We start from the raw sequence: 16,478 nt of genomic DNA on the forward strand, positions 1-16,478 counted from the left end.
GCCCAGTTCCTTCAACCTCTCTTGATAGCTGAAAGTGCCTTGGTCCCTGACTCGCCTGTCCTGGTGACCCTATACTGAACTCACTCCAATTTATCCACATCTTTCTAGTACTGAGATGGGGATGGGAGTGCAAAACTCTACATGTAGCCTAACAGATGTTGAACAGAGGAGATAACCACTTCCCCTGCCCTTCTGACTTTTGTCTATTAATATGGCCCAGGGTTGACCTCCCTTTCTTCCAGATGAAGGATTCATGCAGACATGCTACCTTCTGGCTCATTCCCAGCCTGCTGTCAGTCAGAACCCCTGGGGCTTTTCTGAAAGCTGATCCCCAGCCAGTCAATTCCCAGTCTATGTTTTTGCTAGGGATTGCACAGAGTCATGGTTTAGAGCTCTGTAGGTATTTACGTAGTATTGTTGTATATAGCAAATGAATAAGTTACAAAAGAGATGAAATTGTTGCTCAGCTGACCGCTGACAACTAAAAAAATAATCAGACATAAGGTATCTGGTAACAAAGCTGAATAAGCAAAAATATGAGATCTCTATAAGCAGCCAGCAGCTGGATGGGCAAAGTAGAATACATAGCTGTTTTTTTTTTAAAGTCCTGCCGCCAGCTCATAATAAATGCACTATTCTCTTTGACCTCTTCAAACACAATAAGAATGCAAAGATCTGTGAAAATGTCCAGGAACTTACTCATTTGCTTGGAATTTGCTTTTGTTTTCCTCTACAGCATGCAGCTGCTCAGTTGTAGAAAGTTTGCAGTTCAATAAGTCACAAAAACCAAAATTTTGCACTGCTAATTAATATAATTCATGTAGAAACATATTCTCTATTCAGACTGAATGGGCAGATTATCCATCAAATGATGGTCTGTGAAGTTACAATCGCTACCTTTAAAACTTCAAATAAAAACCCCAATAATTATAACAGGTGAAAAAGAGAGCTACAGGTAAAAACAAAAGCCACAAGGTCATTTGCATCTACAAACCATGGGTCTTGAAATTTAAAGTAAAAAGAGGTATTTGACTTTGATGAAAAACTGTTACAGTCTGACAGAATTGCTTCTTCCACCAGGTTGATAGAAGGCAAGTCTTTCAAGTTATATCCTGATAAAAATAGAATACAAACAGGAATTAATTTGTGTTAGAACTAGATGGAGAATAATCACAGCAAGCCACAGGCTGAATTTTTGTACTGAAAGTGCAGCAGTGTTCCACAAACACAACATAATTAATTGGTGAAGTTTGTTAAACTAATTATTATGAATGATAATGGATTCCATGTGTGCAAATATCTGTAAAAACAAAAGAAGAAAAAAGTAAAAAATAATGAATTTTTGCTGCCTTTCCAAAGAAAAAATGCAAGTAGCTTATATTTAGATAGACAGAACAATATTTCTGTATATACAAAAGAGTGAAACATCAGGAAAACAACTGATAACCACAGACAGTCCATCTTATTTCAGCTTATTTTGTGATTCTGGTAAACCACATAGTCTTATAGCATATATTTTCCTTTTCTGTAGAAATGGAAATAATAGATCCATCCTGTCGGTTTGGATTTGATATTCAGAGTGGTACAACATTTGCACATACCATGCTTTAATAAAATGCCTCTAACAATATATGGCTAAAGATAACTGAGGTATGCACAATAAAATAATAATTATTAATTATCATCAGCCTCTTTTAGAAAAGAAAAAGTTCTGTATTGCTCATAGAAGCTAAGGCATATGACTCAATCAACTTCTTAAAACTCCCTTGGAGAGGAGAGAAAATTGCTTGAAGGAGCAGAGGTTCCAGGGATTCTGATCGAAGCTTTCCTTGCCACAAGGCATGAACAGCCATGTGGTAAATGCACTCCTGTAGCAATTATGACAGCAAGCCAGCTGACCTCTGGGTGGATAAGAATAATCCCATGTAAGTCTATTGCACTGAATAACACATGTCTATGGTATTAAAATGCTGGTTTAAGTTTGCTCATCTGGAATTGCCCGGCTGCATAAAATTTGCTTTCTTATGTACCTTATATAATGATGTCAAGTTTGATTTTCTGCCTCATACTCATGATTTCAGGTTTCATTACACGAATTCAGTTTCTGCTCTATTGAATAATCAAAGCTAAGAAAAAAGGAGATACAAGATTTAGTACAAGAGAAAAAAAGATGTGAACATGAAGCTAACAAGTTTTGAAGTGTTGACATTGGGGAGACTGCTAAAAGAAACCCTATATCTGTTTCTTGTAAAACAAAGCAACTGCATTGACTATTTTATGGCCTTCCATCACCACAACATTGTGGATTCTAATAGATATATTAAAACAATATGGGTTGGTTGTTCAGCAAGTTTTATTGTACACATTTTTTAGCTAGAAAAACTCAGGATAAAATGCATGAACAGGTCTGCTGCTGCCAAAGGTCTGTAACAGAGGAGGGAAACTGAAGCTCTCCAAAGGCACTAGTAAAGATCACAATCATTGTGCTGTCCTTTTACTTTACTGTATATGTTGGTGAGAAGGACCAGCTGCTTCTCTGGAAAGAGGGCAGTAGCTTCAATTGTACATCCCATGCAGCTCTGCAATGTCAGTCTTTATGACCCATTTACCTGCTTAGTGAGTTATATTCTGGACACAAGGGAGGAAATGAGAGGATATCCGAGTGTGCCTAACAAAAATCATGACTGAAAATTTGCATTGTACAGCTCCTCACAGAATCACAGAATCACTTGGGTTGGCAAAGACTGCCAAGAACACAGAATCACAGATTCACAGAATCACAGAATCGCAAAATCACAGAATCACAGAATCACAGAATGGTTTGGGTTGGAAGGGACCTTAGAGATCATCTGGTTCCAATCCCCTGCCACACAGACAGGGGCACCCTCTACTAGACTAGACTACTCAGAGCCCCATGGACACTCAGAGAGAGTCCACTCTCTCTGACACACTTTGTGCCAGTGTCTCCCAGACCTTCTATTAAAGAATTTCATTCTAACATCTAACCCTGCCCTCTGTTGGTTTGAGGCCATTTCCACTTATTTTGTCACTCCATGACCTTGTCTCCAAGAGGGATTCAGGTGAGGAGCTGCGAGCCCAGGAACACCATTCCCCAGCTCCTGTGCCCTAATTCAAGATTGGATCAATCTCCACTTTGTCAACTTGACCATAGCCAAGTTGACATGTGACATGTCCAGCTTTTTCTCCGCCACTCCCTGGGCAGTCCATTCCAATACTTAAAACCCTTTCCATGAGGAAATTCAAAAATTCAATTCTTCCTCTACAGGTATGGAAGATTAGATCCTCTCCATCATGTATTGGACTCAGAAACTTGTTATTGAAATACCATAGTTACTTCATGACAGCCAGATAAAACTTAGAGATAAGACTAAGTGAGCAGAAAGGTTTCTAAGTTTACAGAAAATCCATACCTATTTCTGGCTACCTCAGACAGTGAATGGTGTTAAAATCTCACATTTTCAAGGAACATTGTGATTTTCCAGGCATTAGGTTAATGTGAATTCAGACTCCAAAAAGCTACTTGTAATGAGGCTTTACCAATTCCTTTTTATTTAAAAGGTTTGGATAATGATGACAGAAAAAAAAAAAAGAAAGTAGAGAAAGCATTTATTTTTTTTCTCAGCTTACCAGAAGCTAGATATTCCAGTACTACTAGGTAGAGAGTACAAAGGAAGCAGGTACAAAACTATATATAAAAGTAAAGAGACATTTGATGCATAGATATCTGAGTGCCAATGTGTGTGATACTGTTTTCTACAGGACTGATCGTGGTAGCTGTACAGGTAGCTGAAATTACAAGGGTATAATATAAATCCACAGGAGAAAGAGGAAAAGTTGGCACCATGATAGATTTATTCACATCTAGAAGATTTTGCTACTAGCAAATCTGAAATGTTAAATTTAACAGCAGCTGTAAGGAGTAAAGGAGTCTCAGCAGCTACCTCTACTGAATGTATTTTTATCAAATTGAACAGGTAGTAAGCAGAAATTCTGTCTAATAATTTACTACAGTAAATGTTTCCATAAAGGTGCTTCTTACATAGTGAGACAATCCATCAATTTTTGGGTTTGAACAGCTAATGTTACTAAAGATTGCTATCATAACAGCTACGCTTGATTTTCCCGTGTGTTCTACAATAGTAATGATGTGTTTGCAAAATGCTAAGATTGGGATAATTTTATAATGAAGAAGAAATCCCATTTGGTATACTTTCCCATCTGAAATTCTTTGATAAGTATCTATATTGCAAGAAAACCACTTGTGAAGCATGCTTGATGTTATTATTGAGTAGCTTTATTACTATAAAGTAGTTTGTCAAGAAAGCAAAGTAAGGAAGCAAGATCAAACTGTGCACTGAAAAAGATTATACCTTCCACCAGCTGTCTTTAGCCTACAGACAGAAATGAGACTGAGTTTCAGCAACTCAAATCGATCATTATCTATCTGTACCTTCATTTATTTCTCTGTCTACCTCTCAAACCTAGGAATTTTTTTTGTTTTATCTTCCTATTCAGATACTGCCTTTAAGTGATGGTTCTATTTCAGTGTTGTTAATTTAAATGCATATACTTCCCTTGAATTTATAAACCTAGGAAGATTTTTAAACAAATAAACCCTTACAATTTATTTTCCTATATAGTATTCTTTTAAAGTTTTGTGCACTTAAGGGACGTTTATTCAGATCTAATGCTAAATAGATTTTTTTTTCAAATTATTTTAACCAAAATATTATTAAGTTGTATCAAATGATCTAATAATGAATTACTGTCTGGAATTTTTTAATGAGCCACCATCAAGACAGAACGGATTCTATGCCCCTCAAAATGCAAAATTTCAGTCAAAGTTTTTATAAGTCTACAGTGGTTTTAAAGAATGAAAGCAAGCATATTAAATAACTACAAAAGGTATTAAGAAGTAGCCTCCTCTCTGAAAAACAAGAAAAATACATAAGAAAATTCAACAAAAAATTAACATATTTTAAAAATGCTTTCATTTTGATAACGATGGTGAGATTCATTTGTAATAATTTAATTATTGGGTTTTAGAAAGTATATTGAATTTATTTAATAGAAAAGTTGGACTAGAACAGATCGGTATAGCTGCTCTTGAAATATGCTAGAGAGTTTCTGTATTGTATAGTATTAATTTTATACCACCCAAACAGATTTTAACAGATTTTTATCCTAGATCAATTTCTTTTCCTTTTCTTCAAATATGCCTAATTTCTTTCAAGTATTGTGAAATTCACTCCCACTGCTCAAGACTGCAGTAAAAATTTGTCATTCCAAACTGCAGCATGTCTCTTCTAAGAGACATATTTTTATGAACCTGCAGCTGATGGGCTGTAACAGGCAATAATAGATACACTTGTTTGCAGTTTCAGATTTGGAACATAGGGCATAGAATTGACTTGTCCTCCTGTATTGCTGTTCATAGGTACCTATTATGACAGAAAACCATGTTATATAAATGTACATTTAAGAAGCTAAGTACTACAGAGAGTTCTAATTTTCCCTCCTGTTGTTGGACTGATATGGTAGTTTTACTCTTCTAGGACCTAGAACCCTTTTTTTCTAACTTTCAGGCTACAATATTTACTTTTTTTCAGTGTGAGGATTCTATTTATAATAACCAATACACCTCTTTAGAATTTCTGATGTCTTGACATTTACTTTCATGGTTTTGAAGGGAAAGCTCCTTTAGAAAGGCTAGATAAGCCAAAGTTTTTTCAGTTTCTTTTCATTTGATAAGTTTTCCAATGCTATTAATATAGTAATTTCCCTTGCAGTTGATGTCATTTCTATTTTGCTCAAAAGAATATGTATTCCAACTGAAGCTTGCACAATCACAATTTAATCACATCTCCATTTGTCTACTGGAAATAGCTTGAATGATATAGCCTAGAATTTCATCTGCTCTTTTAGATGCTCTTTGCCAAATTGCCTTTATAATTGCAATAATTCCATCATGTCTTTCATGATATGACAGAAAAGTCAAAACCATATTATTTTTCTGTTAGAGATAAGAAATGAAAAATTAAGTTACTTTATAACATTCTTGTCCAGTTTCAAAAGTGTACACATACACAAATACAACTATATTCAATGCCTGAAAACATATTCTCAGGAGAAAAATAACAGACATTAGTATTCAATTGCACTTTTCTGTTTTAGATAAGTTGCCAGATTCTGATTTATTTTATAGAATATGAAGCTGATGCCAATGCTAAAGAATAAGATTGCACTTTTATTCTGATCTTATAACCTACTTTTAGGAATGCAGCAGGTTTTGCATATATGTTTATGTCTAGATAGTCTGTATGATAGTATTATCATACAGAAAATAATTTTACACAAAAATATTTTATATTAATTATAATAAAAGAAAATAAAATATCGCCTTAGATGTGTACTTTATTATTTTCAAGAGGAGCAAAGAGATTATATTTTAGCATATATGGAGCCCTGAAGGGCAAATGGGTTCAGGAAGGCTTGATGTGCCTAAAGAAGTAAATCTTAAAGGTGCAGGACATCCCCATGTGCCAAAAGTCTGTCCATTGGAGAAGAGAATTGGCCTGGGTGAACAGAGCTTTGTCTGAAACTTCACACAACAGAGAGACTTAATGGACTTTTAAAAAAGGGGTCTGATAAGTGATATAGGAGAACTACAGGGGTGATGGGAGGCTGTGCACAAAGAAAATTAAAAGGGCCAAAGCCAAACTAGATCTTAATCTGGCTATTGTTGTAAAAGATAATAAAAATATTTCTATAAATTCATGAATAGCAAAAATAAGCCTAAGGAAAATCTCCATTCTTTATTGGATGTGAGGAGAAACATTGACAAAGAGCAAGAAAAGGCTGAGGTACTTCATGACTTCTTTGTCTCAGTATTTTTTTGCAGGGTACCCAACCCATTGAATTGGGAGATGAATGGGGAGCAGAATGAAACCCTAGTCATCCAAAGGAAATGGTCAGAGACTTACTGCACCACTTCCACACAGACAAATCTGTGCAGCAAGACAGGATCCACTCAAGGTCCCTGAGGAAGCTGGGAGAATTGCTCTCCAAGCCAGTCTCCACCATTTACCAGCACTTATGGCTAACTGCAGAGGAGTCACTTGACTAGAAGTTACAAATGTGAGAACAAGAAAGGCATTGAGGCATTGGAATTTGTCCAGACAAGGGCAACAAAGCTGATGAGCAGTAAAGTTCTTAGCAAGTACTATGAGAAGTGTCAGAGGGAGCTGGGATTGTTTAGCTCTTATTGGAGCTGTCCACAACTACCTGAAAGAAGACTGTGGCCAAGTAAGGGTTTGTTTCTTCTCCCAGTAATGACAGGACAAGGGTTGTGCTCAAGTTGTACTAGGGGAAGTTAAGAATGGATACTAGGAAAAATTTCTTCATGGAAAGGATTGTCAAGGATCAGAGCAGGCTCCCTAGGGAAGTTATTTAGTCACCATCTCTGGAGGTATTTCAAACATTCATGCTTATGGGCATGGTTTAGTGGTGAACTTTATTGACGGCCGGGGTATGCACAAATCACAAACAGGACAGGACTGCTGAGGAACGTGACTTGAGCTGTTTTATTTTCCAGCACCAGTCCCATTACACTGTTATGACAATGGGAAGGTGCCATCAGCTCACATCCCAGGCAGCAGACCAAGAACTTAATGTTTCAACTTACTTTATAAGTTTTTTGCCCAATCACACAAGGCAAAAGCATATTGACAGTAGTTCCATCCAACCACCATAAGCACATGTACCTCCAGTTAAAACAATGCCTGCTTATTTAGAATACAACATCTGCTTGTAAGCCTTAAAACACAATGCACAGAGGTCCATTATTAAGCTTAGAACTTCCTAATATCTGACTAGATATACTTTTTTGCAGCTTAGGGAGTTATTCTAGACAAGCATTCTTCTACATACACAGACCATTGTTCTATTTGTCCTTACTTTTCTACTTCTTAATGCGTTTTCTACTTCTAATGCTGTTAAGCATCATCACAGGCTTCCTAGTGAAGTGATTTAGTCACAGTTCCTCAAGGTATTTCAAACATTCATGCTTATGGACATGGTTTAGCGGTGAACTTGTCAGGGAAGGGTTAATGGTTGGACTCTCTGTCTGGTTTTCAGCCTCAATGATTCCACAATTCTATGATATGTGACACTGATTTATTGTGGTATTCCTCTGAAATTTCCACCTAGCAACCCTGCATCAATACGCCTACGCCACACAGGAGGTATTTAAATTGAGCCTTGGAAGAAAATTTGCCATCAGATGAAAAAATCTTCTGGTACAGAAGATTTAAGACACGAAGTCATAGACTCTGACTGTTGGACTTCAATGCATTTAATATTTTAAAAGAAAGTAAAAGCAGAAGAAGTCTAGATGAGATGAATACTGAATCACTGAAAAAAAAATATCTGGGAGTCCATAATGATAATTGTATGAGCATTTGGGAAAATGCAGAACATTTCTCCAGCTATGCCGATCACAGAAACACTGTTTTCAGGTTTGCCCTGTGAGCAAGACTGCTATATGCATAAGTGTTTATTAGGAATAAAACAGTAATACAAAACCAAAAAATAGGTGGGCTTTATTTGAACTAAAAATAAGTGTCAGTATCAGAAAATAACCCATAAATTATTTGCGCACTGGAACATTCATTTTCCCCAGCAGAATAATAGGAGTCAAATATTACTTAGTGCATTTGTCATTTTCCAGTCCATCTTTCTCTGGCTCTACAGATACGCAATAGCAATCCTCCACAACATGCCATATAGAAAAAGACAGGGAGGAGAAATGGGTTATCCTAAGAAAGAGGCACATGGGTACAAGGATTTCTATGCATCTGCCAAAAGATATGTGAATTACAATATCAACAGTGATCCTTGCAAGTATTATGTGTCTGTTTCTGCTGTTAGCAGCTTCTCTTATGGTAGAAATGCTTTATTACTAATAAAATTTTCTCAGAAGAAAGTCTATTTCCATTAAATTTTTGACTCAAATTTTAAAAGACAAAAATTGAAAAATATTGTTTATTGATATCTTTTACACAAATCTGTATGTATACTGCAAGATTTTTTTTTTTTTTAAAAAGCTTCTTTCTGTTGTGAGGCAAGATAAAGTCTTTTAAGAATTCCAGAAAAACAGTTTCATTTTTCATTTCAGATTTAGTTATGGAAAGTCAAAATTGTAGTCATTATTTCTTATGCAGAGAACAAAACATTTGAAGTCTTGAAAATTTCATGTAAACAGGAAAACTTGTATTTTACTAACTACAAACATATTCAGTGTAACACGCTAGAGCACTATTTTGCTTCTATAAAATTCTTCTCAGTGGTCAATCATTTTATCTTTTATTTCCCTTTGATTTTTATGAGAAACTTGGTCATATATTCTAGAAAAAGGAACTGGGTTTTTTTATTATACCATAAGATACCCTTCATGGTTATAAAGACTGTAAAATCTATTTACATATACATGAATATTCTTCCTGGGTAATGCAAACAATTAGGTAAGAAAAGTTCCAAAACAATTTTTCAAATAATGCAAGTCCTTTTCTGTCAGAGTAATCCTATAAAATTCTCTGTTAAGATCAGAAACTATGTACTTTTAATAAATTTCTTTGAGAGTACATTTTTTTCCTTATTGAAATTTTTTGTTGATTTTTTAATTTATTCAATTTTCTTTATAAGAGAAACAGCAGTAAAAAAAAAATACAATTTAAAAACAGATATCAGTCCTCTTTAGCAGTATTATGTCAGAGTACAGAACACCTGGACAGAGAGAGGTTAAATGACAGAGAGATTTCTAAACAAAACAAAAAGTAACTATATATTTTATATATTTTTTAGGTATGTATATATATATTAAAAATTTGAAAAATATTATTTCACTGACCACTGACATTTAGTTCATCCATTTGAACTGCAGAAGAAAAAGATGCACAGAGGCTATGAACATGAAAAGGAAATTGCATGCCATTACATGCAATCAATAGCAGTTTCTTATTTAGTAAAGAAATTAGAAATTCACTTGAAGTTATTTTCATTCTACCAGTAACTTCATTGCAGCAATTCAACCTGAACAAAGCTTGATCTGTAAATAAGCATGCTCCAAAAACAATTAAAAATTAAATCAATGAGACAGTCATGAACAAAAACAGCTCAAGGATATTGAGATGCATAGACAAATAGACTTTTTCTTTCCACCAAATGAGAGGCTAGAAGTAGACTCCAGGGAAGGGATGAGGAGCAAAAATGAGGTGGAAGGTAAGTAAGTGGAGAAAGTGAGCAGCAGCAATTAATCCCAACTGATAACTTACTCTGTCTCTTGTACCCATTGCTGCAGCATCACTTCCCAGACACTGGTTCCCCTCCTGGATGCAGTCACGGGCAGGGCAGCCCTGCAGCCCTGTGGCACTTTGCCTCTCAGCCGAGAGATACCCTTAGAGCTGCCCAGTCTGGCAGACAGTGACATGCAGCAGTTCAGTACTACCTCTATTGGCTGCATGTGAGAAAATGAAAGAATCATTAACAAGAAATCATCTCTGAATGGCCCATAGAGTGAAAGGTGTCAGTAAAATTACTGCTTATGAGCACAGGGAAATTACCTCCCTTCTGCACTTTCAACTGATCGAAGACAGTATTTGTAGCAGCATCAAACAAATGTTCTGTTTTCATTTTCTGGGATAGCCAGTTACATGTATTAAAATGTGGATAAAATCAAAATGTGAATTAAAACAAACAAATAAAGCCAGTTAATTAAGAAATGCTAAACCTTGAACAAATTTTTACAGTATCGAGACCTATCCAGAGACTGTGTAAGGACAGGCTGGTCCAAAGGGAATCGTATGTTCAGTAAAGTCTTGGGTCTGATGGCAGCTGCTGTAGATCAGCTAGCAAACCTCTGGCATTATGCTTTTTCTTCCTTTGCATTTTCTTCAGTGTTACAGAAGAATTTTTCTTCAGAATTTTTCTTTCATCTTTTCAGATGAACTGAATTTTTAATACTATTTCTTCTCTTTCTATTCAACTTTTGACAGAACACCTTTGCAAATGATCCTTAAAAACATAAAGAAAGTAACTCAAAAGAAATAGGGAACAGTCCTGTAGGCACACAGTTTGTGGTGATTGGGAGTGGGGCTGCTGCCCAGCCCCATCCCCAGCGGGCACAGCTGTGAGCAGCAGGTGAGCAGCACTGACAGCCACGAGCCAGGGAGAGCCCGGGGCACTGACCAACCACCAAAGGGAGCAGAGGGCACACAGGTGCAGTGCATCAACATGAGGGGGATAAAAGGCTGGGCTAAAGAACAAGAAGGGCAAACACTTAAAGCCTGCTGATGTGATTTGATGTTGCACTCTATGGGCAGATGCTTGAAGCCTTTTGAGGTGGTATTTTTTTTTTCTATTTGGGCAAATGCTTAAAGCCTTCTGAAATTGTGTAATGATACTCTGTGCTCTGTGGCTGTCTCAGCTGTGGCATGTGGCACAGTCCCTGCCCAATGCACTTCTGATGAGTGTCTTGGAACAGAAACCATCACTGGTGCTATAAAACTTTTTTTTTTCCTCTCTGTGTATATATAAAAGGTGGTGTGCAATGCCATACTCCCTTAGGGGGAAAAAAAAGATTTAGGGTACAGAGAAAGAGCACATATGGAAACTCTCTCTTTAATGGCAGTGAAGATTCAGCCTTCTTCTGGGAATGCCTTTGAAAGAGATGGTAAGGATCACAGAAGACATAAAAGCTGTTTCAATGTAGAAACCCAGCCTTTTTAGCATGTTCCTCTGAAAATGGTCTTAAACATTCAGAAAAAAAAAGTGTAAACATATGCAGGATGTGACCTTACTGAAAGTGGTCTAGTGCTTTTATTCCCCTGGAGTCTTAACAGTAATCAAAGCTGTTCAGAGGTATTCTCCAGAGGCAAAGGACTGTGGTATGAATGACACATTGGAACTTGGAACGGGCTTATTTAAAAATTATACAAAACCCTGGATATGTATGCGACAAATTCTTGTTTGTTGTTTAGTTTTGGCTTTTGGTACCAAGTATGTTTTCTGCCAGCAAGAAAATACCTTTCATAAAAAAAGCACTTGGCTTTGAACAAAGCCAGACTGACCTGGAAGCTGGAAGTGTGATAAGAAAACACAAACAAAAAATTACATTGTTTTCCCTTTCCTTGGATTCTCTTGTATTCTTATTCAGGACATAATCAAATTAGATAAGAAAGAAAGTGATCCTACTGATCACTGCTACAATATTAGTTTGTCACTTTTCAAGTAACTCTTAAGCCATCTCTCATGATGCAATATTCTGTACAAAAGCTACCATCACAGATCTGTGAAGAATTTCAATATGCTCCAAAGTTTGGATTTCTGGACTGAAGTGACATTTGTGTAAGTTTTATAGTTGCCTCTTTTGCAACACAGAAATTTATTTGCTAATTCTTCATAAAATATAATTTCAAATGTGTCTTCTTTAAATAATTATTCAAATTAAAACAGGCAAGTTGTTATTACCACCCCACAGAAGGTGAGGGTAACACAGGTTCTTGTTATTAGGATTTATTATAGAACAACTTGGCTGAAAGGAAAAAAAATATGTAGCCATTTTGGTTTTTTTTATCTATAGTAACAGCAACACGAAAGCAAAGCAGAACCCAAGGACATGCACAAGGGACAAGAAGGAAAGGGAAAGAACAAGAGTGTGAAGATCGCACCACCTATAGGCCTGGCAACGAGACTTGTGCAATCTTGGTTGAGGTGGTGGTCACAGACCAGATCCATTGGGTGGTGGGGGAAGTTCCAAAGAAGTGGTGGAAGAAATCCTTGGAACACCAAATCTATGAGGTTTCTATATGCTCAGGTTTGTATTTGCCCAGGTACCTCCCCTGCGGCAGAGAGTTTCACAGTGAGTGATGCAACATTGTGGATCACAGGGCATTTTGGGAGTCTTCTATTAGCCTTAGAATGCATTAATCTGTCCAATACTAATTGATTGGAAACCCTTATTTGTTTCAACTCTGAACTCAATCTTGCCTTATTTGTGTAAGATCCTACTGGGAAGTCAAAATAATTTCTCCATAAATAAGGCAAACTTCATTCTCCCTTCATATTAGCAAAACCACATTATTTCTTCTGAATTTCAGGATGAAACCAACCACAAACACAGTACTGCAATGAGATATTGAGGCTCAGCAATTACTAATTCTTTTATTTCAGCAGAAATAGACTAGCTCTTTGTTCTTTTGCTATACAAGTAGTTGGAAACATTATGAATAAGTCTTGGCTTAAACTTTCTGAGAATCAATCCAGCAAAACTGCTTCTTTTGTCTTCAAACAACTATAATCTGTAAAATGGATTAAGTTATCAGAATAAAACATGCAGCACATTAATTCACAAATTACACTTGTGATAAGACAAAGACTCAAATTACAGATTCCAAGGTAGTTAAAGAAAGGCAGACAGTACTGCAGAGTGCTGCCCTAATTATGTGGTGTTGTTGTTGTTGTATAAGATCAATAAAACTGTTTTTTCCCCAGTGGCTTCACTGACATTTTGGTTTATACCTGTTAGGAGCACTTCAAGTTTTATACTGACGTCAAACTACCTCAACCAAGTCTCCCTCTGTTACATAAATTCCCCTTTTTTTTACAAATTTTTATGTTTCAGTTTTAATTAAGTATGAATGACATGCTATATATATTATTTTGTTGTTATTATACTGTATATAGCATAATATAGATAATTTTTCTTTTAAAACTACCTCAGTAACAAATGAGTGATGCTTACAGAATTAGCACAGAATATGCAACTCCTTAAAATTTAATTTCAGTTTTTAAAGCCATATTAATTATGACCTGTTATTACAACAGGACTATTAACTTTTTGTAAGCTTTTGATATTTGCCACTATGTATTTTCTGAATGATCAGTATTGATTTTGTCTGTCACCTTTGGTGTGAGATGGTGGTGTTATAATCACTGGAGCAGAGAGTCATTACTGTAACTAGCTTTATTCAATTTAAGATGCTTATGTTCCGATAGGTCAGAGGACACACAGTCTTCAAAATATTTATTCTTAAAATACTCCAACTTTGCAGGGTAATGAAAAAATATATTTTTGATGAGCACGCAGGCAAAAGAATCCTCTAGCCTTGCCCAGGTTACAAGGAAATTTCATAAAACAGTGACAGAAGTGATTTGACCAGGAGCATTAGAGTGTCCAAATTAGCAAATCACTCTTCTCTGCCAGAGCAGTTTTCTCTCATTCCAAATTTTTTTTCCACTTACTTCCTGCCATCTTATGTTAGGAAAGATGCTATGCCCCTGTCCTGTACAACCTTGCTTCATCCACAAACTTGACGTTGTCCTATGCAATGAGTGAGGCATGGATTCCACAGGAAAAAGGAACCAAGTCAAGGCATCAGAGATCGCTACACAGGACCTATGCACGCAGGATATTTTAAAAATTATTAAGAATGTCAAGATCATTTATTTTTAACATAGCTTCCAGGCTGTTTTACAAAAACAAATAAGACTGCCTGTCTCTACAAAAAAAGCAATTGTACAGCACCCTATTGATTTTCCTGTCATTTGTCATTGAACTTCCTTGAGTATTGCAGAGATAATGCAGCAACTGGTCAATGTAACAACTGAATATCTTTCCTTCTTTAGGGTAAGACAGTAAAGCAATGACTGGAGAATTTCCCATTTGCTTCCTAAAATGTCATTTTATATACCCTTGGTTCTAATCCAAATTTTGATCACACTATTATACAAGGAAGGACAACAGACACTATTTTTGAAGAAACAAAAAAATTTTCCATTAGAGATCTCAAATTAAAATTTAAATACTATAAAAAGCTGTTAAAAATTCTTATAATGCCAAGTATAAGACCAGTCTGTATTTCCCTTTATTTCTGAAAACATAGTTGACATATTTTTGTTATTGATGCCATAAGACTTTTCAGAAGCAGAAAAGCATTGCCTGCCTTAGGAAGGAAATTAAATTTTTGGACATCTTTTCCACAGAAGTGTTTTAATTAAACCTCTATTTCTACTCTATACTTTGACTAGCAGTAGTAGAGGCTATCACTTTTTACGTTGCTTTGCTGTGACCCTGTTCACAGGGGTCTTTGGATGACGGAAGAGACGAGGATTTGACTCCATATTTCAGAAGGCTTGATTCATTATTTTATGATATATATTACATTAAAACTATACTAAAAGAATAGAAGAAGAAGTTCTCATCAGAAGGCTAGCTAAGAATAGAAAAGAATGAATGACAAAGGTTTGTGGCTCAGAGAGACCGAGAGCCAGCTGTGCCTTGATTGGCCATTAATTCCAAGCAATCACATGAGACCAATCACAGATGCACCTGTTGCATTCCACAGCAGCAGACAATCACTGTTTACATTTTGTCCCTGAGGCCTCTCAGCTTCTCAGGAGGAAAAAAATCCTAAGGAAAGGATTTTCATAAAAACATGTCTGCGACACTTTGCTCTTTGAGAAAATTTAGTTTTCAAATAAGATCATTTTAAACAGAGTATTCTTTAGGTTCTGTCCTTGACTTCTGAATTCCACTTCTGAAGCAGAACTAAAACTGCATTGGAGCCTCCATGAAGAAGCAGAATCCTGTTGCATTGGTTGCAGTCTCCAGCTTGTCCAATTAACTCTTAAACAACTCCCATGTTAGTAAGGAGCCTCAGCTGTACACTGTGACTGTCAGATGATGTGTGAAACACACATCTGCTGGCGACTCTAGAATGTAAAATGTCTTAATGAATTATCATTTAAATTTAAGGAAGAACCAACACGTGTTTCTTGTGTTTATCTTTTTTACTTCTGAGAGAACAAACCACAATAAATTGTTCCATGTAATGAACCGGCAGATCCACTTAACATAGAAATTGCAAGATTAAATTTTCTTTCTGCAGCAAAAAGAAACAGATCTGTAAAACGTTTTTGAGAACCATGTGTCCATTGTGGCTTTAAACCCCTGTTTACTGCTGTTTGTAGAACATCTAATAGCTCTCCATATATGCAGATTTGCAATTTTTGTTCTCTAAATCATTATGAGTTATAAAAGACACCTACTGGCTGGAAGAACTCTGCTAGTATCTCTTCCAGTTTAGGAGTTCTTCATATTTTTACACAAAACTGTGAGTTAGCATGTGTCCTTTGAAGTATGGTGAGTGACAATTGTGTTACCAGAGCCACTCGATGCTGTTGTCCTCCAGTGAGGACCGCTGCAATTTTTAGTTCTCAAGGAAAGAACTCTTTAATATGGTGTAGCCTTCTAAAGGAAACACAAATGGTGGAGTTGTACAGCTATTACACTCTGGTCACTCACAATTAGGGCTATATCAGAATTCTTTTGCTCTAAGTAGACAGAAAGGAAAAGATCTCAACCACTTATTCTCAAGAGGTGGAAACCACACAAAAGTTTA

This window comes from Melozone crissalis, unplaced genomic scaffold (assembly GCF_028551555.1).
Source record: "Melozone crissalis strain CALT ecotype California unplaced genomic scaffold, PUWL_Pcris_2 ptg000004l_1, whole genome shotgun sequence".
Lineage (NCBI taxonomy): Eukaryota > Metazoa > Chordata > Aves > Passeriformes > Passerellidae > Melozone > Melozone crissalis.